The 24,837-nt window shown below is 45.4% G+C and overlaps 1 protein-coding gene across 3 annotated transcripts in view; it reads left to right on the top strand.

Moving 5' to 3' along the window:
• Positions 1-8,961: 8,961 nt before the first annotated feature.
• The window catches only part of LOC110507241 (high affinity cationic amino acid transporter 1), a 62,921-nt gene continuing 47,045 nt past the window's right edge, over positions 8,962-24,837 (top strand). For 2 of the 3 annotated variants that reach the window (XM_090224111.1, XM_090224109.1), the window contains exon 1: positions 8,967-9,242. The gene's annotated coding sequence lies outside the window, so the exon portion shown is untranslated. Of the gene's footprint in view, positions 9,243-24,837 lie in introns of all 3 variants that reach the window. The other variant, XM_090224106.1, reaches the window with a different exon arrangement.

Genomic DNA, 24,837 nt, shown 5'->3' with positions numbered 1-24,837 from the left:
CTCTCTCTCCCTTCTCTCTCTTACCTGGTGTCCATCTCTCTTCCTTCTCTCTCTTAACTGGTGTCCGTCTCTCTCCCTTCTCTCTCTCCCTTCTCTCTCTTAACTGGTGTCCATCTCTCTCCCTTCTCTCTCTTAACTGGTGTCTCTCTCTCCCTTCTCTCTCTCCCTTCTCTCTCTTAACTGGTGTCCATCTCTCTCCCTTCTCTCTCTTAACTGGTGTCCATCTCTCTCCCTTCTCTCTCTTAACTGGTGTCCATCTCTCTCCCTTCTTTCTCTTAACTGGTGTCCATCTCTCTCCCTTCTCTCTCTTAACTGGTGTCCGTCTCTCTCCCTTCTTTCTCTTAACTGGTGTCCGTCTCTCTCCCTTCTCACTCTCCCTTCTCTCTCTTACCTGGTGTCCATCTCTCTCCCTTCTCTCTCTTAACTGGTGTCTGTCTCTCTCCCTTCTCTCTCTCCCTTCTCTCTCTTACCTGGTGTCCATCTCTCTTCCTTCTCTCTCTTAACTGGTGTCCGTTTCTCTCCCTTCTCTATCTCCCTTCTCTCTCTTAACTGGTGTCCATCTCTCTCCCTTCTCTCTCTTAACTGGTGTCCATCTCTCTCCCTTCTCTCTCTTAACTGGTGTCCATCTCTCTCCCTTCTTTCTCTTAACTGGTGTCCATCTCTCTCCCTTCTCTCTCTTAACTGGCGTCCGTCTCTCTCCTTTCTCTCTCACAATGTGCCATCGTGCTCCTTTTATTTAGCCTCCACGGCTGGTTGGCACTTTCCTCTAGTTACCTCCACTTAGCTGTCCGTGTCTGGGTGCCCAGCTCCTGTATCCCCAGCAGAGGGAGCCAACGTCGCCTCACGTACCTCCCCTCTATTACCATCCCCCGGGGTAGACCTTCTGGGATACCACAATATAAACTTAGCAAAAAAAGAAGCGTCCCTTTTTCAGGACCCTGTCTTTCAAAGATCATTTATAAAAAAAATCAAAATAACTTCACAGATCTTCATTGTAAAGGGTTTAAACACTGGTTCCCAGGCTTGTTCAATGAACCATAAACAATTAATGATCATGCACCTGTGGAACGGTCGACAAGACACTAACAGTTTACAGACGGTAGGCAATTAAGGTCACAGATATGAAAACTTATGAGGCCTTACTACTGACTCTGAAAAACACCAAAAGAACGATGCCCAGGGTCCGTGCTCATCTGCGTGAAGGTGCCTTAGTCATGCTGCGAGGAGGCATGAGGACTGCATATGTGGCCGTACTGTGAAACGCCTAAGACAGCGCTACAGGGAGACAGGACAGACAGCTGATCGTCCTCACAGTGGCAGACCACGTGTAACAACACCTGCACAGGATCGATACATCCGAACATCACACCTGTGGGACAGGTACAGGATGGCAACAACAACTGCCCGAGTTACACCAGGAATGCACAATCCCTCCATCAGTGCTCAGACTGTCCGCAATAGGCTGAGAGAGGCTGGACTGAGGGATTGTAGGCTTGTTGTAAGGCAGGTCCTCACCAGACATCACCGGCAACAGCGTCGCCTATGGGCACAAACCCACCGTTGCTGGAACAGACGGGACTGGAAAAAAGTGCTCTTCACTGACGAGTCGTGCTTTTGTCTCACCAGGGGTGATGGTCGGATTTGCATTTATCGTCGAAGGAATGAGCGTTACATCGAGGCCTGTACTCTGGAGCGGGATCGATTTGGAGGTGGAGGGTCCGTCATGGTCTGAGGCGGTGTGTCACAGCATTATCGGACTGAGCTTGTTGTCATTGCAGGCAATCTCAACGCTGTGCGTTACAGGGAAGACATCCTCCTCCCTCATGTGGTACCCTTCATGCAGGCTCATCCTGACATGACCCTCCAGCATGACGATGCCACCAGCCATACTGCTCGTTCTGTGTGTGATATCCTGCAAGACAGGATATGTCAGTGTTCTGCTATGGCCAGTGAGGAGGCCGAATCTCAAGCCCATTGAGCACGTCTGGGACCTGTTGGATCGGAGGGTGAGGGCTAGGGTCATTCCCCCCAGAAATGTCCGGGAGAGTGGGTTAACATCTCACAGCAAGAACGGGCAAATCGGGTGCAGTCCATGAGGAGGAGATGCACTGCAGTACTTAATGCAGCTGGTGGCCACACCAGATACTGACTGTTACTTTTGATTTTGACTCCCCCTTTGTTCAGGGACACATTATTCCATTTATGTTAGTCACATGTCTGTGGAACATGTTCAGTTTATGTCTCAGTTGTTGAATCTTGTTACGTTCATACAAATATTTACACATGTTAAGTTTGCTGAAAATAAAGTGCAGTTGACAATGATAGGACATTTATTTTTTTGCTGAGTTTATGTATGGGTAAAAAGGAATAATAATGGAGACCTGTCCTGGTCTGGTAGTGATAATGTAAAGGAATAATAATGGATACCTGTACTGGTGATGATAATGTAAAGGAATAATAATGGAGACCTGTCCTGGTCTGGTAGTGATAATGTAAAGGAATAATAATGGAGACCTGTACTGGTGGTGATAATGTAAAGGAATGATAATGGAGAGCTGTCCTGGTAGTGATAATGTAAAGGAATAATAATGGAGACCTGTCCTGGTCTGGTAGTGATAATGTAAAGGAATAATAATGGATACCTGTACTGGTGATGATAATGTAAAGGAATAATAATGGAGACCTGTCCTGGTCTGGTAGTGATAATGTAAAGGAATAATAATGGATACCTGTACTGGTGGTGATAATGTAAAGGAATGATAATGGAGAGCTGTCCTGGTAGTGATAATGTAAAGGAATAATAATGGAGACCTGTCCTGGTCTGGTAGTGATAATGTAAAGGAATAATAATGGAGACCTGTACTGGTCTGGTAGTGATAATGTAAAGGAATAATAATGGAGACCTGTCCTGGTCTGGTAGTGATAATGTAAAGGAATAATAATGGAGACCTGTCCTGGTCTGGTAGTGATAATGTAAAGGAATAATAATGGAGACCTGTCCTGGTCTGGTAGTGATAATGTAAAGGAATAATAATGGAGACCTGTCCTGGTCTGGTAGTGATAATGTAAAGGAATAATAATGGAGACCTGTCCTGGTCTGGTAATTATAAGTGGTCATGAAGGAGAGCACACATCCAGCCCTAGACAGTGTCCCAAATGGCACCATATTCCCTTTACACTTCACACTGTGGGCCCTGGTCAAAAGTAGTGTACTATATATGGAATAGGGTGTCAGCCCTGGTCAAAAGTAGTGTACTATATAGGGAATAGGGTGCCATAGGGCCCTGATCAAAAGTAGTGCACTATATCGGGAATAGGGTGCCATAGGGCCCTGATCAAAAGTAGTGCACTATATCGGGAATAGGGTGCCATAGGGCCCTGATCAAAAGTAGTGCACTATATCGGGAATAGGGTGCCATTTGTGAGTAAGGGCACACCCTAGACCTGGTAGTGAGCACTCCTCTTGAGACAACATGCGAGTCATTTTGATGACAACCGTATCGTAAGGAAGACTTCCACGATATAGTGAACACAGACACAGGATGTCTGTTAATTCATGTTTTGTTCTTTCATCATGATAGACTGTGAAATAAACGTCACTTAGACTATTTCACCTTCACTGATCATTGCAGTGAACTGATATCCTTGCAGTGACCCTATCTCCTAAGTAGTCGACTAGTGATGGGTCGTTCGCGAACAAGTTGCCTCTGAGAGCCGGCTCTTGTAGGTGAACGTTGGGAGCCGGATCTTGTAGGTGAACGTTGGGAGCCGGATCTTGTAGGTGAACGTTGGGAGCCGGCTCTTGTAGGTGAACGTTGGGAGCCGGCTCTTGTAGGTGAACGTTTCGAGCCGGCTCGCATATCAGAAGAGCCGAATCTATTTATAAATATATATTTAAAAAATTAAGATATGAATAATCAAAATACTTAAATAATTCGAATTAGCTAATTCAAAGAACGATTTTTATTTTAATTTTAAATAATATAGGCCTAAATGCTCAAGCGCACACACATTCGTTCTGACTGTCTGCTCAGACTTACAGCCTCACCTGTTGTTCCTGTCAATCAGACGCGCAGTGTCAACCAATGAAATGCATTTTAATAATGTAGACAATGTTACAGCAAAGTGTAGAATTTGCCAAAACAAAATCTCACATAAAGCGGGTTATACACACAACCTACACCGGCATATGTGGACTGTGCACCCAACTGTGAAGCTAGCTGTAGCGGAGCTTAGAGAAACTAGCGGGCCTGCTAGTGATAGTGGTGGAGCCAGGTATCCACTCAGTCAAGTAGGCCTACTAGTGATAGTGGTGGAGCCAGGTATCCACTCAGTCAAGTAGGCCTGCTAGTGATAGTGGTGGACCCAGCACCTCCACACGTGGAGATATATCCACTCAGTCAAGTAGGCCTGCTAGTGATAGTGGTGGAGATGTATCCACTCAGTCAAGTAGGCCTACTAGTGGTAGTGGTGGAGATATATCCACTCAGTCAAGTAGGTCTGCTAGTGATAGTGGTGGACCCAGCACCTCCACACGTGGAGATATATCCACTCAGTCAAGTAGGCCTGCTAGTGATAGTGGTGGAACCAGCACCTCCACACGTGGTGATGTATCCACTCAGTCAAGTAGGCCTGCTAGTGATAGTGGTGGAGATGTATCCACTCAGTCAAGTAGGCCTACTAGTGGTAGTGGTGGAGATGTATCCACTCAGTCAAGTAGGCCTGCTAGTGATAGTGGTGGAACCAGCACCTCCACACGTGGAGATGTATCCACTCAGTCAAGTAGGCCTGCTAGTGATAGTGGTGGAGATGTATCCACTCAGTCAAGTAGGCCTGCTAGTGGTAGTGGTGGAGATGTATCCACTCAGTCAAGTAGGCCTGCTAGTGGTAGTGGTGGAGATGTATCCACTCAGTCAAGTAGGCCTGCTAGTGGTAGTGGTGGAGATGTATCCACTCAGTCAAGTAGGCCTGCTAGTGATAGTGGTGGAGATGTATCCACTCAGTCAAGTAGGCCTGCTAGTGGTAGTGGTGGAGATGTATCCACTCAGTCAAGTAGGCCTGCTAGTGGTAGTGGTGGAGATGTATCCACTCAGTCAAGTAGGCCTACTAGTGGTAGTGGTGGAGATGTATCCACTCAGTCAAGTAGGCCTACTAGTGGTAGTGGTGGAGATGTATCCACTCAGTCAAGTAGGCCTACTAGTGATAGTGGTGGAACCAGCACCTCCACACGTGGTGATGTATCCACTCAGTCAAGTAGGCCTGCTAGTGATAGTGGTGGAACCAGCACCTCCACACGTGGTGATGTATCCACTCAGTCAAGTAGGCCTGCTAGTGATAGTGGTGGAGCCAGGTATCCACTCAGTCAAGTAGGCCTACTCCGCGACCCACAGCAACGCAGTCTTCTATGGACCAGTTTATGCCAAAGTCTATGTCTGTAGCAAAACAAGGCCAAATTGATATTGCATTGGCTAAAATGATTGCCACCGATTTCCAGCCATTTTAGATCGTGGAGACAGAGGTTTTAGAAATGAAAGTAATAGTCTAAATCCAATGTACACAATTCCAAGCAGGAAAACCCTTTCAAATCACTTATTCCACAACTGTACGAGAGCACATGTAACAGTATAACTTTAGACCGTCTCCTCGCCCATACCCGGGCGCGAACCAGGGACCCTCTGCACACATCAACAACAGTCACCCTCGAAGCATCGTTACCCATCGCTCCACAAAAGCCTCGGCCCTTGCAGAGCAAAGGGGAACCACTACTTCAAGGTCTCAGAGCAAGTGACGTCACTGATTAAAACGCTATTTAGCGCGCACCGCTAACTAAGCTAGCCGTTTCACACCCGTTACACACACAGGCTTCAGTGCGGGAAAGAGTCCGAAAAGCTACTGCAGTTTGCCTTCCCACTGACTGTTGAACATCAAGGGTAACCACTTCTTCCATGTCAGTTACATGTCACTTCATTGAAGATGGTTTGATGTCTAGCTGTCTTCTGGACTGCTTTGAGTTCAGCGACAGACACACCTCAGAGAACTTGGCAGAGGAACTGTTGAGAGTGGCCAGAGAACGGCAAGTAAGATGGAAAAGTGGTCTGCAGCTGACATAACCAAAGCCATGAAAATGTTAAAATGGACACATCCTCCATGTCTTAGCCCACACAATCAACCTGAATGTAAGAGATGCTCTGAAGGCGATGAGTGAAATTGAAAGTAGCTGTGGAATATTTCCACAGGAGCACAGCAGGTGCTGAAAAAACTCAAATCTACACAACGCCAGATGGGGATGCCTGAGCTGAGGCCTAAACAAGACTGCACTACAAGGTGGAATTCAACATTTTAAAAGTTGGAAGCGGTTTCTTGAGTCAAAGGATGCCATCATCTCTACCCTGGCCATTGTCAACGCACCTGTTGATGCTCTGACCCAAGAGGAATGGGAGGTGGTGGAGGAGGAGGAGTCCTGGAACCCTTTGAGCAGGTCACTGTGGAGATCAGTGGAGAGAGGTACAGTAAGCAGCTATTACTACATCATTATTTAATCAGGTGTTATACATGTATATGAGCAGTAGATGAGAATGTAGTATCAGTAGACAAAACATGAACCTGAACTAATAAGTTACTGTTCTCTCTTTTCAGCTATGTGACAGCCACAAAAATGATACTCCTGTGTAAGGGTCTGCAGCCAATCACAGCCAGCCACCAGAGAGAAGCAAATGTAACCACAGGACATGTGACAGAGTTGGTGAACACCCTATGTTCATCATTGGACAGAAAGTTCCACAGAATGGAATATAATCACGTGCTATCAGAAACCGCTGCACTTGACTCCAGGTTTAAGAAGTTAGCCTTCAGTGATGCCAGAATGATTGATGAGGCTCTTCAAAGAATAACCTCAGCAGCAGGGAGGGACAGCCCCAGCAGTCAACTGGCTCAGGCACCAGGGAGAAGAGGGAGGGACGGCCCTAGTTGTCAGCTGGCTCAGGCACTAGGGAGAAGAGGGAGGGACAGCCCCAGCAGTCAGCTGGCTCAGGCACTAGGGAGAAGAGGGAGGGACAGCCCCAGCAGTCAGCTGGCTCAGGCACCAGGGAGAAGAGGGAGGGACGGCCCTAGTTGTCAGCTGGCTCAGGCACTAGGGAGAAGAGGGAGGGACAGCCCCAGCAGTCAGCTGGCTCAGGCACTAGGGAGAAGAGGAAGGGACGGCCCTAGTAGTCAGCTGGCTCAGGCACTAGGGAGAAGAGGGAGGGACAGCCCCAGCAGTCAGCTGGCTCAGGCACTAAGGCAACAGGAAGAAGAGGGAGGGACGGCCCCAGTAGTCAGCTGGATCAGGCACTAGGGCAACAGGAAGAAGACTGAGGGACAGCCCCAGTAGTCAGCTGGATCAGGCACCAGGGCAACAGGAAGAAGAGGGAGGGACGGCCCCCGTAGTCAGCTGGCTCAGGCACTAGGGAGAAGAGGGAGGGACAGCCCCAGCAGTCAGCTGACTCAGGCACTAGGGAGAAGAGGGAGGGACAGCCCCAGCAGTCAGCTGACTCAGGCACCAGGGCAACAGGAAGAAGAGGGAGGGATGGCCCCCGTAGTCAGCTGGCTCAGGCAACAGGAAGAAGAGGGAGGGACAGCCCCAGTAGTCAGCTGGCTCAGGCAACAGGAAGAAGAGGGAGGGACGGCCCCAGTAGTCAGCTGGCTCAGGCACCAGGGCAACAGGAAGAAGAGGGAGGGACGGCCCCCGTAGTCAGCTGGCTCAGGCAACAGGAAGAAGAGGGAGGGACGGCCCCAGTAGTCAGCTGGCTCAGGCACCAGGGCAACAGGAAGAAGGGGGAGGGACGACCCCAGTAGTAAGCTGGCTCAGGCAACAGGAAGAAGAGGGAGGGACGGCCCCAGTAGTCAGCTGGCTCAGGCACCAGGGCAACAGGAAGAAGAGGGATCAGATGGAGCAGAAGCACCAGCAGTAGTGCCACAAACGTCTGCTGTTTGGATGCTGTTTGATGAGAGAGCAACTGGGGATGCAGCACTAAGGAATCCCTCAGCAGATGTCATAATGGAGGTCCGATCCTATTTGGAGGAGCCCCTCCAAAGATCTGCAGATCCTCTGAGCTGGTGGAAGAACAAGGCCTCTTATCTACCCACGGCTTACTAAAGTCATGACAGGGAGTCTGCATAGTGACCACATCCGTTCCCTCTGAGAGGGTCTTCTCGAAAACGGGACAAATAACTACTGAGAGAAGAAACCGCATCAGCCCCTCGAAAGTGAGGCAGCTTGAATTTCTGAATGAAAATCTCTCATAAAAGCAACATATGGTCAGCATTGCTGTGTGCTGTTAGTTATAACATGGTAATAAAGAAGAGAGAGAAACGAGGGACCAGTTTAATGTTTTAACTGGGATGCTGCAGTTTTGCACATTCTTATTTATTTTCCCTTGATATGGTGAAATATTCCATTATTATGTTGTTCAGATTATATTCGTTTTGAATTGTTATATTTATATGCACGTTGTTTGCATACATTAAACAGTTATACTTTAAATGCAAATGTTTAATAGCATTATTTTTCATATCAAACCAATGCATTTTTTTAAATACATTGTGGTTAAGGTAGAGTATGATTTCATTTAATAATTTAATTTGAATTGTTTTAACACCAATCATAGTCAAATTATCGCAAACTGTTTGACTTGGAAAAAATACAAAACATTTTTTTTTTAAAGAGCCTTTTGGGAGCCAAAAGAGTCGGCTCTTTTTGGTGAACTGAACCGAACGAGCCGGTTCACTGAAAAGAGACGGATTGTCCATCACTATCAGTCGACTACTTTTGACCGGGGCCCATATGGCTATGGTCAAATGCAGGGCTTGATATTGGGAATATGGTGCCATTTGACACGGAAAAGGTGTCTGACACATCTATGTCGTCACTAGGCCTAATTTGCTCCTCTGAATTGTATATAGGCGGGCCAACAGGCGCCTCCTACCCCGTGAATAATACAGTACTGGGGTGTTGGCAGAACAGGAGGCCAGTTTCAGAACGGAACAGTCCAATGGCAACTACAGGGCGGAGTTAGAAAAGTTGCCATTCAAGGTTGAAGTGCTCCTTCCTAACGAAGATGAAGTTGTCCTCGCCATTTATCACAAAGCTGCAGCGAAAGTGGCTTGATCTCGTCCTTCAGTTGAAATCTGTGTAGCTAACATAATTAGTCTATATCGTAAAGAAGTTACCCTAGGATTGTTTTTGTTTCAGCGGCAACTGCAAGGTAACAACTTTTACATTATAAATTAAAGCCCATATTATTACTTTTTTTTTTTAATTGTGAGAAATTGCTTTTTTTGTGTGTGTAAGTTTTAATTTTGTAGCCAGTGCATTTTTTTCCGTACATGAAGTTACTACTAAAGTCACCGGAAGGTTAGGGCGATGCACATGATCTTGTAGGATCCGTGTTTGAGCTGATGCAACATTCTAATCAGTTGTGAGACTGGGTTGTAAAACCGCAAAATGTATTACTAGTAAATAATACGCTGCATTTGCGCACATAACATGGAAATGACCATTGTTAATTTAGAGCAGGAAATACATGAGGAAGTTTAGTAGTAGTGTAGTACAGTTGTAGTAGTAGTAGCTGGTAACAACCACTGAATACATTTCCTTTTATAGCGCTGGGCGCATGCTTCTTTCTGGGTGCTTGTCCGCATGCTTCTTTCTGGGTGCGCTCCGCGGTCCGCAGGCTGTACAATGTAACAATTTGTGCTCATCGAGCTTCCTATACACCCCATACTGATAAACAATGTACCTTTTACAATAGATCGAGGTTACAATGTTATTGTAGAGGGCTGAAGTAGGCAGCCTGTCATGTCAAGTTGACCGTCTTTTCCGTCCCAAAGCCACCACGCCATACTCATAGTTGGATTGTTCTGGCTACATACCATAGTATATATTAAAACCACCTACATTCTACTACTATTTTTGCTAGCAGCACGAACGATGAAGTGCATGTACCATGGTAACGAGGACACTTTTTTAAAATAATAGACCCGCAGTTCAAAACATTGCAAGGTGGATAACTAATTCAAAATATATAATATTTGAATCAATGACCATTTGAACAGAGCCCCACAGTGGGTGTGTAATAATAAACCCTCGCGGTCAGACAGGGACATGCTTCCAATCGTTTTTCCACGATTTCTTTTTCCAACGGGGATTTTAGAAATACTTGAAATAAGGGCTGCGTTTGGGTGTAGGTTTACCCTGGCGTGACGTTTTGATAACCGTGTAAATCTCTCTAGGATATTAGCTCTATTTACTCTCAGATTTGAAAATGTTAATTCGCATCAAAGTAGACATCATGCTGGACTACAAATACCCTGCAAGCTCCTCTTGTATGTCATCTCTAGCGGACACCTTTGATCATAGGTATTGTGTAAATGTTAAACTTGCCCAAGACAGTTCACAGAATTGTCAATTTAAGGAAATGTAGACAATTTAATTCATGACTAACTTTTAGTTCATCCAGAGATTCGTACCTTTGCCTCGATTCGGCAGTCTGGTCCGGATCATCATGGTATTTGTAGTTCTTTATGATAGCCACATTAGCAGCTAATTAGCATTACATTTTGTGGGGGGTAAATACATATATTAATACAAGTCACCTTGTTCAAGAGATATTTACATGATTATCAAAATATCACACCAGTGTAAACCTACACGAAACACAGCCCTTATTTTAAGTGTTTTCAAAAATCACCCCTATGGGAAAAAATAAATGGTTTAAAAACGTTTGGAACCATTTCCCTGTTGGATCGCTAGGTTTTATGGGTATTATTACTCCTACAGTGGTACTCTATTGAGCTTATAAGCAAATGCAAGATATGAATTATTAACTATTAAAACAAATACAATGTTCAAACTGGTATGTTGACAGTATTGGGCTTATAGTGAAAAAATATAAAATGTATTCTGACGTGAAAGTGGGGTTGGGGAATGTGGGGTTGTGAAAGTGGGGTTGGGAATGCGCTGTAGGGTCTGTAGAATCTATATAGTTTCTCCAAGATCGCATAGCAGTTCAGACGTCTTTTGTCCTCGTCTTGTCGTGTCCTGTATATATATATATTTACAACTTTTTTTCACATACATTTTATTTTTATTTTCCATCAACTCATCTTCTAAACACTCTCCTGCAACCAGCCTCACCAATTTATATTTATAAAAAAGTATTATTTACCTCAGATCTGCAATCCTTCAGGAAGCTAGCCAGAAACTCCAGGAGGCTGGCCAGAAACTAGCCAGAAGCTAGCCAGGAGCTAGCCCAGAAGCTAATCAGAAGCTAACCACGGTTTGTGGTCATCGGCTGTCCTTTAGTTCGAAAATCTATCGAAAATCTATCGCCAGTTTTGTACGGCGCAGTGCGGCTCGGGAAACGGAACATACCGGACCATTTTTTTTCTCTCCATGTCCCTGGATTTCAACTGCTCTCTGGACGTTCATACCCGGATCTCACAGCTAGCTAGCTGCTATCCGTGTGACAGTCGGCTTTCGTCGATTCCGGAGCAAACATCGATTGTTCCGGTGCTAGCCAGCTCCGTCAATCACGCCTGAGTTCCATCATTCACTCCTGGGCTGCAGTCACCTATCCGGACCCGTTTCACTGCCTACGCGGAGCCCCACCGGGCCTTCACAACCGGACTGCCGACGTTATCTACCTGAAGGAGATCCGGCTGGCTCCTCTGTCGCGACGTTACCGGAACGCCCATCTGCGGCCCGCTAACCGTTAGCTGTCTTTCCGGCTGCTATCTGAATAGACAATCGGACAATTTATTTATTTGAATTATTATGTTTTCTTCTCAGGCCTCTATAACTATATCTATTGTTCTTATTTTTGTTGTTGTGTGATTTGGATTAATCCCCTCTACCACACGGAACCCCACTAATCTACTGACCGAACGCAAGAGGTGGCTAACAACAGACTCCATCCTATGCTAGCTTGCTACCGGTTGGCTTGGCTAGCTGTCTAAATCGCCGTGACCCTAAACCAACCTCTCCACTCACTGGACCCTTTTGATCACTCGACTAAGCATGCCTCTCCTTAATGTCAATATGTCTTGTCCATTGCTGTTCTGGTTAGTGTTTATTGGCTTATTTCACTGTAGAGCCTCTAGTCCTGCTCACTATACCCTATCCAACCTATTAGTTCCACCACCCACATATGCAATGACATCTCCTGGTTTCAATGATGTTTCTAGAGACAATATCTCTCTCTTCATCACTCAATACCTAGGTTTACCTCCACTGTATTCACATCCTACCTTACCTTTGTCTGTACATTATACCTTGATGCTATTTTATCGCCCCCAGAAACCTCCATTTACTCTCTGTTCCAGACGTTCTAGACGACCAATTCTTATTGCTTTCAGTCGCACCCTTATTCTACTCCTCCTATGTTCCTCTGGCGATGTAGAGGTGAATCCAGGCCCTGCAGTGCCTAGCTCCACTCCTATTCCCCAGGCGCTCTCTTTTGACGACTTCTGTAACCGTAATAGCCTTGGTTTCATGCATGTTAACATTAGAAGCCTCCTCCCTAAGTTTGTTCTTTTCACTGCTTTAGCACACTCTGCCAACCCGGATGTTCTAGCTGTGTCTGAATCCTGGCTTAGGAAGACCACCAAAAATTCAGACATTTTAATTCCAAACTACAACATTTTCAGACAAGATAGAACTGCCAAAGGGGGCGGTGTTGCAATTTACTGCAAAGATAGCCTGCAGAGTTCTGTCCTACTATCCAGGTCTGTACCCAAACAATTTGAACTTCTACTTTTAAAAATCCACCTTTCTAAAAACAAGTCTCTCACCGTTGCCGCCTGCTATAGACCACCCTCTGCCCCCAGCTGTGCTCTGGACACCATATGTGAACTGATTGCCCCCCATCTATCTTCAGAGCTCGTGCTGCTAGGCGACCTAAACTGGAACATGCTTAACACCCCAGCCATCCTACAATCTAAACTTGATGCCCTCAATCTCACACAAATTATCAATGAACCTACCAGGTACCTCCCCAAAGCCTTAAACACGGGCACCCTCATAGATATCATCCTAACCAACTTCCCCTCTAAATACACCTCTGCTGTCTTCAACCAAGATCTCAGCGATCACTGCCTCATTGCCTGCATCCGTAATGGGTCAGCGGTCAAACGACCTCCTCTCATCACTGTAAAACGCTCCCTGAAACACTTCAGCGAGCAGGCCTTTCTAATCGACCTGGCCGGGGTATCCTGGAAGGATATTGACCTCATCCCGTCAGTAGAGGATGCCTGGATATTTTTTAAAAATGCCTTCCTAACCATCTTAAATAAACATGCCCCATTCAAGAAATTTAGAACCAGGAACAGATATAGCCCTTGGTTCTCCCCAGACCTGACTGCCCTTAATCAACACAAAAACGTCCTATGGCGTTCTGCATTAGCATCGAACAGCCCCCGTGATATGCAGCTGTTCAGGGAAGCTAGAAACCATTATACACAGGCAGTTAGAAAAGCCAAGGCTAGCTTTTTCAAGCAGAAATTTGCTTCTTGCAACACTAACTCAAAAAAGTTCTGGGACACTGTAAAGTCCATGGAGAATAAGAACACCTCCTCCCAGCTGCCCACTGCACTGAAGATAGGAAACACTGTCACCACTGATAAATCCACCATAATTGAAAATTTCAATAAGCATTTTTCTACTGCTGGCCATGCTTTCCACCTGGCTACTCCTACCCCTGTCAACAGCACTGCACCCCCAACAGCAACTCGCCCAAGCCTTCCCCATTTCTCCTTCTCCCAAATCCATTCAGCTGATGTTCTGAAAGAGCTGCAAAATCTGGACCCCTACAAATCAGCCGGGCTAGACAATCTGGACCCTTTCTTTCTAAAATTATCTGCCGAAATTGTTGCCACCCCTATTACTAGCCTGTTCAACCTCTCTTTCGTGTCGTCTGAGATTCCCAAAGATTGGAAAGCAGCTGCGGTCATCCCCCTCTTCAAAGGGGGGGACACTCTTGACCCAAACTGCTACAGACCTATATCTATCCTACCATGCCTTTCTAAGGTCTTCGAAAGCCAAGTCAACAAACAGATTACCGACCATTTTGAATCTCACCATACCTTCTCTGCTATGCAATCTGGTTTCAGAGCTGGTCATGGGTGCACCTCAGCCACGCTCAAGGTCCTAAACGATATCTTAACCGCCATCGATAAGAAACATTACTGTGCAGCCGTATTCATTGATCTGGCCAAGGCTTTCGACTCTGTCAATCACCACATCCTCATCGGCAGACTCAACAGCCTTGGTTTCTCAAATGATTGCCTCGCCTGGTTCACCAACTACTTCTCTGATAGAGTTCAGTGTGTCAAATCTGAGGGTCTGTTGTCCGGACCTCTGGCAGTCTCTATGGGGGTGCCACAGGGTTCAATTCTTGGACCGACTCTCTTCTCTGTATACATCAATGAGGTCGCTCTTGCTGCTGGTGAGTCTCTGATCCACCTCTACGCAGACGACACCATTCTGTATACTTCCGGCCCTTCTTTGGACACTGTGTTAACAACCCTCCAGGCAAGCTTCAATGCCATACAACTCTCCTTCCGTGGCCTCCAACTGCTCTTAAATACAAGTAAAACTAAATGCATGCTCTTCAACCGATCACTACCTGCACCTACCCGCCTGTCCAACATCACTACTCTGGACGGCTCTGACTTAGAATACGTGGACAACTACAAATACTTAGGTGTCTGGTTAGACTGTAAACTCTCCTTCCAGACCCATATCAAACATCTCCAATCCAAAGTTAAATCTAGAATTGGCTTCCTATTTCGCAACAAAGCATCCTTCACTCATGCTGCCAAACATACCCTTGTAAAACTGACCATCCTACCAATCCTCGACTTTGGCGATGTAATTTACAAAATAGCCTCCAATACCCTACTCAACAAACTGGATGCAGTCTATCACAGTGCAATCCGTTTTGTCACCAAAGCCCCATACACTACCCACCATTGCGACCTGTACGCTCTCGTTGGCTGGCCCTCGCTTCATACTCGTCGCCAAACCCACTGGCTCCATGTCATCTACAAGACCCTGCTAGGTAAAGTCCCCCCTTATCTCAGCTCGCTGGTCACCATAGCATCTCCCACCTGTAGCACACGCTCCAGCAGGTATATCTCTCTAGTCACCCCCAAAACCAATTCTTTCTTTGGCCGCCTCTCTTTCCAGTTCTCTGCTGCCAATGACTGGAACGAACTACAAAAATCTCTGAAACTGGAAACACTTATCTCCCTCACTAGCTTTAAGCACCAACTGTCAGAGCAGCTCACAGATTACTGCACCTGTACATAGCCCACATATAATTTAGCCCTATCAACTACCTCTTTCCCAACTGTATTTAATTTATTTATTTATTTTGCTCCTTTGCACCCCATTATTTTTATTTCTACTTTGCACATTCTTCCATTGCAAAACTACCATTCCAGTGTTTTACTTGCTATATTGTATTTACCTTGCCACCAAGGCCTTTTTTTGCCTTTACCTCCCTTCTCACCTCATTTGCTCACATTGTATATAGACTTGTTTATACTTTATTATTGACTGTATGTTTGTTTTACTCCATGTGTAACTCTGTGTTGTTGTATCTGTCGAACTGCTTTGCTTTATCTTGGCCAGGTCGCAATTGTAAATGAGAACTTGTTCTCAACTTGCCTACCTGGTTAAATAAAGGTAAAATAAAAATAAATAAATAAAAAATATACAGTGCATTCGGTAAGTATTCAGACCCCTTCACCTTTTCCACATTTTGTTACGTTACTGCCTTATTCTAAAATGGATTAAAATACATTTTTTACATCATCACTCTACAAACAATACACCATAATGGTACAAAGAAAAAACTTGTTTTTAGTAATGTTTGCAAATGTATTAAATATAAAATACAGTGATACCTTATTTCCATAAGTATTCAGATCCTTTGCTAAGAGACTGGAAATTGAGGTCAGGTACATCCTGTTTCCATTGATCATCCTTGAGATATTTCTACAACTTGATTGGAGTCCACCTGTGGTAAATTCAATTGACTGGACATGATTTGGAAAGGCACACACCTGTCAATATAAGGTCCCACAGTTGACAGTGCATGTCAGAGCAGAAACCAAGCCATGAGGTTGAAGGAATTGTCCTTGGAACGCCGAGACAGGATTTTGTCGAGGCACAGATCCGGGGAAGGGTACCCCAAAAAATGTCTGCAGCTTTTGAAGGTCCTGAAGAACACAGTGACCTCCATCATTCTCCACCCAAATCCCTTTTTATAGGGAACTACTTTTGACCAGGGCCCATAGGGTAGTAGTGCACTATATAGGGCAGCTATCTGAAAGATCTGGGACAGTCAGGTGTGGGGCTAACTGACTTCTGACAGGCCAGGGGTACTGTGTACATCCCAAATGGCACCATATTCCATATATTGTAGTGCACTACTACCCTATGGGCCCTGGTCAAAAGTATTGCCCTATAAAAGGATTTGGGTGCCATTTAGGACAGGGGCAAAGGGGTTAGGTACTGACTCCCTTTAACAGACAGGTGTACCGTAAACCTTCAAAACAAAAAAGAACAAGCCTAGGCTTGACTATAACACTACAGCCAGTTGGAAACAGGAAATACGACTGTGGAGTCTTAAGTATGGAGCCAGATACCTGCCAAAAGGTTGAACGTACGTATAGGTTAGGATCGTAAGAAAATCCGTACAAAATTGTTAATGATTGTAATAAAAGTCATGCGTGAAACGTGAAATTTAATCTGTGGACGTACACACACACCAGGGTTAGGATTACGGACTAACATTTTAGGCTCGAACAAATCTTGTGTTGCGATTCTGACGTACACTAATACCCTTCAGAGTTTTGGCAGTTTCATCTCACCAACAAAAAAAACGTACAGTCCTGGCCAAAAGTTTTAAAAATGACACAGATATTAATTTTCACAAATTCTGCTGCCTCAGTTTGTATGATGGCAATTTGCATATGTAACGGATGTGAAACGGCTAGCTTAGTTAGCGGTGGTGCTGGTGTAACTGATGTGAAACGGCTAGCTTAGTTAGCGGTGGTGCTGGTGTAACGGATGTGAAACGGCTAGCTTAGTTAGCGGTGGTGCTGGTGTAACGGATGTGAAACGGCTAGCTTAGTTAGCGGTGGTGCTGGTGTAACGGATGTGAAACGGCTAGCTTAGTTAGCGGTGCTCGCTAAATAGCGTTTCAATCGGTGATGTCACTTTCTCTGAGACCTTGAAGTAGTAGTTCCCCTTGCTCTGCAAGGGCCGCGGCTCTTGTGGAGCGATGGGTAACGATGCTTCGTGGGTGACTGTTGTTGATGTGTGCAGAGGGTCCCTGGTTCGCGCCCGGGTATGGGCGAGGGGACGGTCTAAAGTTATACTGTTATACTGTATGAAGAGCGATCATGTCACGCGGGACTAGGTGGGCGAAGGAATCACGCAGAGAGTTCCACTGGGGTAAAGTGCTCTTTACTTCGGCACACAAAACGATAAGCCCAACAATACAGTGCGCGGACAACAACGTGACAACCCAAAAAACACAGGGTGCCAAGTTTAAGAAAAGAAAATCCACCACTAACTAACATGCACACACTTAACATAAAGACAATCCTGCACAAAACAAAGGCGGGTCTACCTACTAAAAATAGGGAAGCTCATTAAACCAAACAACAGAAACACAGGTGAAACTAATAAGACAAAACAAACAGACAAACGAAAAAGGGATCGTGGCGGCTAGTAGGACGGTGACGACGAGCACCGCCCGAACAGGCAGGAGAGCCAACTTCTAGTAGGACGGTGACGACGACCGCCGAGCACCGCCCGAACAGGCAGGGGAGCCAACTTCGGCGGAAGTCGTGACAGATCAGATGAATTGCAATTAATTGCAAAGTCCCTCTTTGCCATGCAGTGGGAAATGTTTTTTGGGGATTCAGTTCATTTGCATTTCAGCCCTGCCACAAAAGGACCAGCTGACATCATGTCAGTGATTTTTCTCGGTAACACAGGTGTGAGTGTTGACGAGGACTAGGCTGGAGATCACTCTGTCATGCTGATTGAGTTCGAATAACAGACTGGAAGCTTAAAAAGGAGGGTGGTACTTGGAATCATTGTTCTTCCTCTGCCAACCACGGTTACCTGCAAGGAAACATGTGCCGTCATCATTGCTTTGCACAAAAAGGGCTTCACAGGCTGGGATATTGCTGCCAATAAGATTGCACCTAAATCAACCATATATCGGATCATCAAGAACTTCAAGGAGAGCGGTTCAATTGTTGTGAAGAAGGCTTCAGGGCGCCCAAGAAAATCCTGCAAGCATCAGGACCGTCACCTAAAGTTGATTCAGCTGCGGGATCGGGGCACCACCAGTACAGAGCTTGCTCAGGAAAGGCAGCAGGCAGGTGTGAGTGCATCTGCACGCACAGTGAGGCAAAGACTTTTGGAGGATGGCCTGGTGTCAAGAAGGGCAGCAAAGAAGCCACTTCTCTCCAGGAAAAACATCAGGGACAGACTGATATTCTGCAAAAGGTACAGGGATTGGACTGCTGAGGACTGGGGTAAAGTCATTTTCTCTGATAAATCCCCTTTCCGATTGTTTGGGGCATCTGGAAAAAAGCTTGTCCGGAGAAGACCAGGTGAGCGCCACCATCAGTCCTGTGTCATGCCAACAGTAAAGCATCCTGAGACCATTCATGTGTGGGGTTGCTTCTCAGCCAAGGGAGTGGGCTCACTCACAAATTTGCCTAAGAACACAGCCATGAATAATGAATGGTACCAACACATCCTCCTATAGCAACTTCTCCCAACCACCCAGGAACAGTTTGGTGATGAACAATGCCTTTTCCAGTATGATGGGGCACCTTGCCATAAGAACAAAAGTAATAACTAAGTGGCTCGGGGAACAAAACATCAATATTTTGGGTCCATGGCCAGGAAACTCCCTCGACCTTAATGTCATTGAGAACTTGTGTTCAATCCTCGAGGCGGGTGGACAAACAAAAACCCACAAATTCTGACAAACTCCAAGCATTGATTATGCAAGAATGGGCTGCCATCAGTCAGGATGTGGCCCAGAAGTTAATTGACAGCATCTCAGGACAGATTGCAGAGGTCTTGAAAAAGAAGGGTCAACACTGAAAACATTGGGTCTCTGCATCAACTTCATGTAATTGTCAATAAAAGCCTTTGACACTTATGAAATGCTTGTAATTATACTTCAGTATTCCATAGTAACATCTGACAAAAATATGTAAAGACACTGAGGCAGCAGACTTAGTGAAAATTAATATTTGTGTCATTCTCAACTTTTGGCCACGACTGTACACCAAACGGCCTGTGAGGAGTGCTACGCGAACTAGAATAACCGATTATTGAAAACGGAAGTCGGGGAAACCCGGGAAAGAGGTATCCTGCCCATTTTCAAGTTAAAAGTCTTCATTCTCTATTACTCTTCAGTCTATTTTACTTCATATTTAGGTAGTTAATGTAATGGATTTCTGGAGTCTGCCACTAAAAATATATATTTTTTATATAATATTTGGATAGTTGTTTCATCACTCAAAATCTTGCCAAAGCATATTCTGTAGGAGGGTTTAATATGAACTTAAAAATAATTTGAGGTGATTTTGTCATATGTGCTCCCTTTCCGGGCCTCTAGGTCACCGGGCAGCTCGTTATGGTGCACACCTGTCACCATTGTTACACGCATAATCGCATTATGACACTCACCTGGACTCCCATCACCTCCTGGATTACCTTCACTCTCTTTGTTTCCTTCCCCAGGTGTCATTGTTTCTGTTTCCTGTCTGTGCGTTGTTCGTGTTTCTTGTTTTGTATTATGTTGTGTTTATTTATAAAAACACTCACTCCCTGAACTTGCTTCCCGACTCTCAGCGCACATCGTTACAGATTTATATGAGTCGGGTCATGAACACATGGACTTTGATATGAACAAGGGGAGAGGTTAAACGTAGGCTGAGAGCATGGTATATTCAGAGAGCGAAATAGGCCCTAAATCAAATGCAGCTCAGGTGGTTTATCTAGACAAGGCTCTTCTGTGTCTTTATCATTATCACACACGTCATTTGCTGAAGGCCCAAGCCTTTATTACGCCATAAACTGCATCAATATCCGTATTGAATTCAGTTCTATAAAAAGATCCAGACTTTTATTTGGGAAATGAAACCGGAAGCTACAAAAGCGTCTGTAACGTCTGAGCTAAAAGTTGCTTTCAATACCAGTATGTCCTTTGCAGATGCCACATTACAGACAAAAGTTTGTATGTATAAAAATGATCTGTAACCGAGTCAAGAGAGATGTAAAGTAAAAATCGGAACGTTTAAATGTTCATTCATAGTCGTAACATAAGGTCTGTACGTTTTACACATCTAATTTAACGTTTTCTGTTTAGTTTCATGCATGGCCTTTCTTACGATCCTATTCATTTATGTATGGATTTTCTTACGATCCTAATATATGTATGTTCAACCTTTTGGCAGTTATCTCACTCCCTACTTAAGGGCTATACACAGTTTACGCAAACGTGCTGACAGAGGTTTGTTTGCGTCGCTCTCTACGTAGTTCTATGTCCATTTGTGGGGCAGAATTTTTGAACGCGATGCGAACGGACCTCCATCGGATCCGTTTGTGTAGACTGCGTAGAGCTCTCAAGTGGTATTCTCAATAGTAAAATGCATATGACCACAACATAAAAAAATACCATCAATATTTAATCATATGAGAGGTCTATTGAATGAAAAGAAAAGAAAGACCTGCACACTTTATATTCAGCAGTCACACTTTAAATCGTATATAACATAAATGTGCGCTTAGAGTCGGGAAGCAAGTTCAGGAAGTGAATACGTTTTAATTAATCAATGAAACAAACAGCGCACCGGTCAGAAACAGAAACCACGACGACTGGGGAAGGAACCAAATGGAGTGACATGTAGGGCAGGTAATCAAGGAGGTGACGGAGTCCAGATGAGTGTCACGATGCGTAATTACGCGTTACAATGGTGACAGGTGTGCGCCATGACGAGCAGACTGGTGAGGGAGCACACGTGACCGATATATTATTATGGAACGCTACTCCTCTTACGTTTCAGCTGAAAACGCCATTCAAACTTGAAAACTTGTAGACCGGTCTGGAATAGTGTGCTTAGATACTTTTTTTCCTTCTCATATGTTATACCTTTTAAACTATTAAGCTTCTTGTCCTCCTAATAAACCTCTTTATTGGGATTTTTTTTCAACATAATAAAGCTCCCGGACATTCTAAAACGGTGGCTGTTTCTCTAAATGTGTACTATTCAAATTGGAGCACTGGAGGGTTGGAGAAAGAGTCCAAATCAAGACACCGAGACACCGAAACCGAGCATGGAGGGCACTTCTCGAAAGCGTACTCCCGTTTGTACATATTTTCAAGCATGCATCGATGCAAGCTTCAGCGGAAGTATGCAAAGAAATATGATGCAACCACGTAAAAAAATATATCTACTTCTACTACTATAATGCTGCTGCTACTTCTGCTACTACTACTACTACTACTACTGTTACTACTGCTACTACTACTACTACTACTACTGTTACTACTGCTACTACTACTACTACTGTTACTACTACTACTGCTACCTCTTCTACTGCTACTACTACTGTTACTACTACTACTACTACTACTGTTACTACTGCTACTACTACTACTACTGTTACTACTACTACTGCTACCTCTACTACTGATGCTACTACTAGTACTGGTACTACTACTGTTAGTGTTCAAATACTGGAGAGTTGAGACCAAATCACGGACGCTGGACAGAGTGGATTTCAGTTGTAACGAAAGACAGTTTTAATGAGTCAGAGATATCTTGTCCCGCAGTTTTACGTGCACGGACCTAGTTCACATAACTCGGCAAGGAGCCAGGTGAAAAAGAGGCCTATACAATGGTTACATACATTTTTATACATAGAATAAAGTAGGTGGAGTCTTGTCGTTTCGGTCTTCTTGACTGGTCGGAGGGTTGGAGGCGGGCCTTGCTCTAGCCAGAGCGGGCCCCATTGGTGCACAGCAAAAGTTCTTTGCTCTTGGGACCGGCCAGTTAGAGGGAGATGAGATGTGTGTTTATATAAGGAAGAGGGGGTCAGTCTTCTGGCTGGGTGTATGTGTTCTTACGACGGAATGTCTTTGTTTATATGAGCTATGTGTATGAATATTTATATAACAAATCCCCCTCTTCACGTCTATTAGACGTGAAAACTATAGCAGAAAGGTGGCGGTTGCAATCGTGGGTATACATAAGGTGGTGCTCCTAACCTTGTCTGATTTGCATGGTGGGTCTGTAGGTGTAGTGCTACGTTTGGGACGGGAGTGATTGGAGGGAGTGATATCAGGAAAGGAGTTAGGGACATGTGTAGGGGTTGGTGTATGTGATGTGGCAGGGTGAAATAGTTGTTCAATTAACCATGTGAAAGTCCTAGGGTTACTCCAAATATCAGTATGAATATCACAAATAAGGGACCAGATATCCCCAGCCTCACCCAGAGAGGGAGAAATTTCCCTCTAACTGGGCGAGGTTCCCTTCTCAGGGGAGGCGGAGTTTGATGCCGCATCACCTGAGGAAGGAGTGTCTTCATTTGGAATCGAATTTAGGCCGCTCAAATCAGCTCTGACTTCAGTCAGTGTTCTAGAAGGAATTGGGGCTGGGGTGCAATGTGTAAGGCGGTGTCAAGGTGTGCCTGATTTACCTTTGACCTGGACTGAGTGTGAAGTAACCTCCTTCACTTCGTACGGTCCAGTCCACCTGGGTTCCAGCCACTTTCTCTTGTGGACTGTAACCCTCACCCCGTCACCAACCTTTACCTTCAGTAGTGTCGTGTCCCCCGGCAGCTCCCCCTCCTGGACCTTGTGAACCTGGGTAGAGAGTGCTGCAGAGAGAACCGTCAGTTTTTTCACATAATTAGACATTACAATTTGTTGTACATCAAGGGCGGGCATATGACCTCCCTCCCTTGGTGGACCATGCATGACTCTACCAGTCATTATCCCAAAGCTATCTTAGCTTTTGGTTTGACGTTCCACCAGATTTTGGGATTGGGGCCTGTACACAGATCCATATCTGTGGGTTATGCCAAATCTTTCTTCCACCTGTCTCAGGTGTTTGTTAAATGTGAGCCATTTGTCAAATTTGATTTGTCTTGGGATGCCATACCTGGGTATTAGTTTGGTTTGTAGCCACTTAAAGACTGACCTAGCATCCTCCCCTTTTGTTATTATTGCCTCTACCCATTTGGAGAACCTATCTACTATGACTAGGAGATAGAGTTTGCCTTTAGATAAATTTTCGGGGCCCATGTCGGTGTAGTCTATACTAATATCCTGAAAACATGCATTAGGTGTTACGTATGAGCCCATTGGTGTTTGATATGGTTTCTTTGGGTTGTGTCTGTCACAACCATTGCATTCGTCACAAAATAAATCATCGTCATAAAATAAGTCAGTCATATTTTTTATGTGAGGGTGCCACCAGATGTGCGAGGCCTTTTTGGAGGGTCTTTAGTTTGCCTTCGTGTGTGGGGCCATGTGTTTCTCATAAAAGTTCTGGGTCCATCAGTGTGGCCTGCTTCATGGGCATGGGCTGAGTCTGTATAGATATTCAGTCTTTCCTTTTCCTCTGATGAGGACCTGCGTCAATCCGATGATTTCAGCTAATTTGGCCGATGCTGGTTGAGGGATGATGGCTGATTGAAGGGTGACATCACGAGGTGAGCTGTTTTTTTTCAATAGCTTTTGCTACTGCAGCAACGTATCTGGAGCATGTTGACTGTCCTACCTCAATGTGGTCAAGTTTGAAGAGTAGTACATCAAGACCCTTCTCTCCCCCTCTTGTTTCTGGAATAGGACGGATGAGGTGAATCCTTCCCTTCCAGAAACATCCAAATGGAACTTGTTCTTGTAGTCAGGTGCAGTCAGAGCTGCTGCCGCTGATAGATCCGTTTTCAGGAGTGCTATGGCTGTTGATGCTTCAGCCGTCCAGGCCAGGGGTGCATGGAGGTTCCTTGATCGTAGGATGACCGGTGCTGCCACCCCCTCTGGGCCACACCCAATGGTACAACACCTGATAGGTGGGGTCAGGTGCATCATGTCTTCGTCCCAGTCTGCAGTGTAGAGGCAGTCATCAGTTTCTGTTGCATTGAGTGTGCAATGGATCTCAGCTTGGGGAGTCTTATATGGGTGCAGAGTGTAGATTTGAGCTTTCAGTTGGTTGAACTTAAACTGGATGTGAGGGGTGGCAGGCCCTGTGGGTAGGCATTTTAGCCAGTACACTTCTTGGGCTTCAGACAGTGTGGTCATCGGCAGGAGTGGCATCCTCATCATTCTTACTGGGTGATCAGGTGTTGAAGTGGGAGGGTTGGTTGTAATCTTGCTGCTCCTGCTGCATGTGGCTAGATTCTGGGTGGTTGTATGCTGGCTGTTGCTGATGCATGGGTGTGGGTCCTGGTAGCTGATGTTGCAGAGGTGGGTTTCCCCCACTTCCTCTTGCTCTCCATTGCTGTTGCTGCGGGGAGAGTGGTTTCATGCAATCTCTGGCAAAATGACCGGTAATTCCGCAGTTAAAACACTGGTAGTTTCCCCCTCTGTGTTGTCCAGTGTAGGGACCCCGTCGAGCCCATACTGGGTGTTGTTGTTGCAGGATATACTGCTGTGGGGGAGGGTATTGGGGTGGTGGGGCTGCCTGCTGTTGGATCATCTGAGAGACAGTCTGTGCCACGATTTGGGAGATGTCTGTTTTGGTTCCCGG

This window comes from Oncorhynchus mykiss, chromosome 27 (genome assembly GCF_057628025.1).
Source record: "Oncorhynchus mykiss isolate SJ-2025 chromosome 27, ASM5762802v1, whole genome shotgun sequence".
Taxonomy (NCBI): Eukaryota; Metazoa; Chordata; class Actinopteri; order Salmoniformes; family Salmonidae; genus Oncorhynchus; species Oncorhynchus mykiss.
Note: the sequence above shows the minus strand (reverse complement) of the source record. Positions and strands in the feature narration are given on the sequence as shown.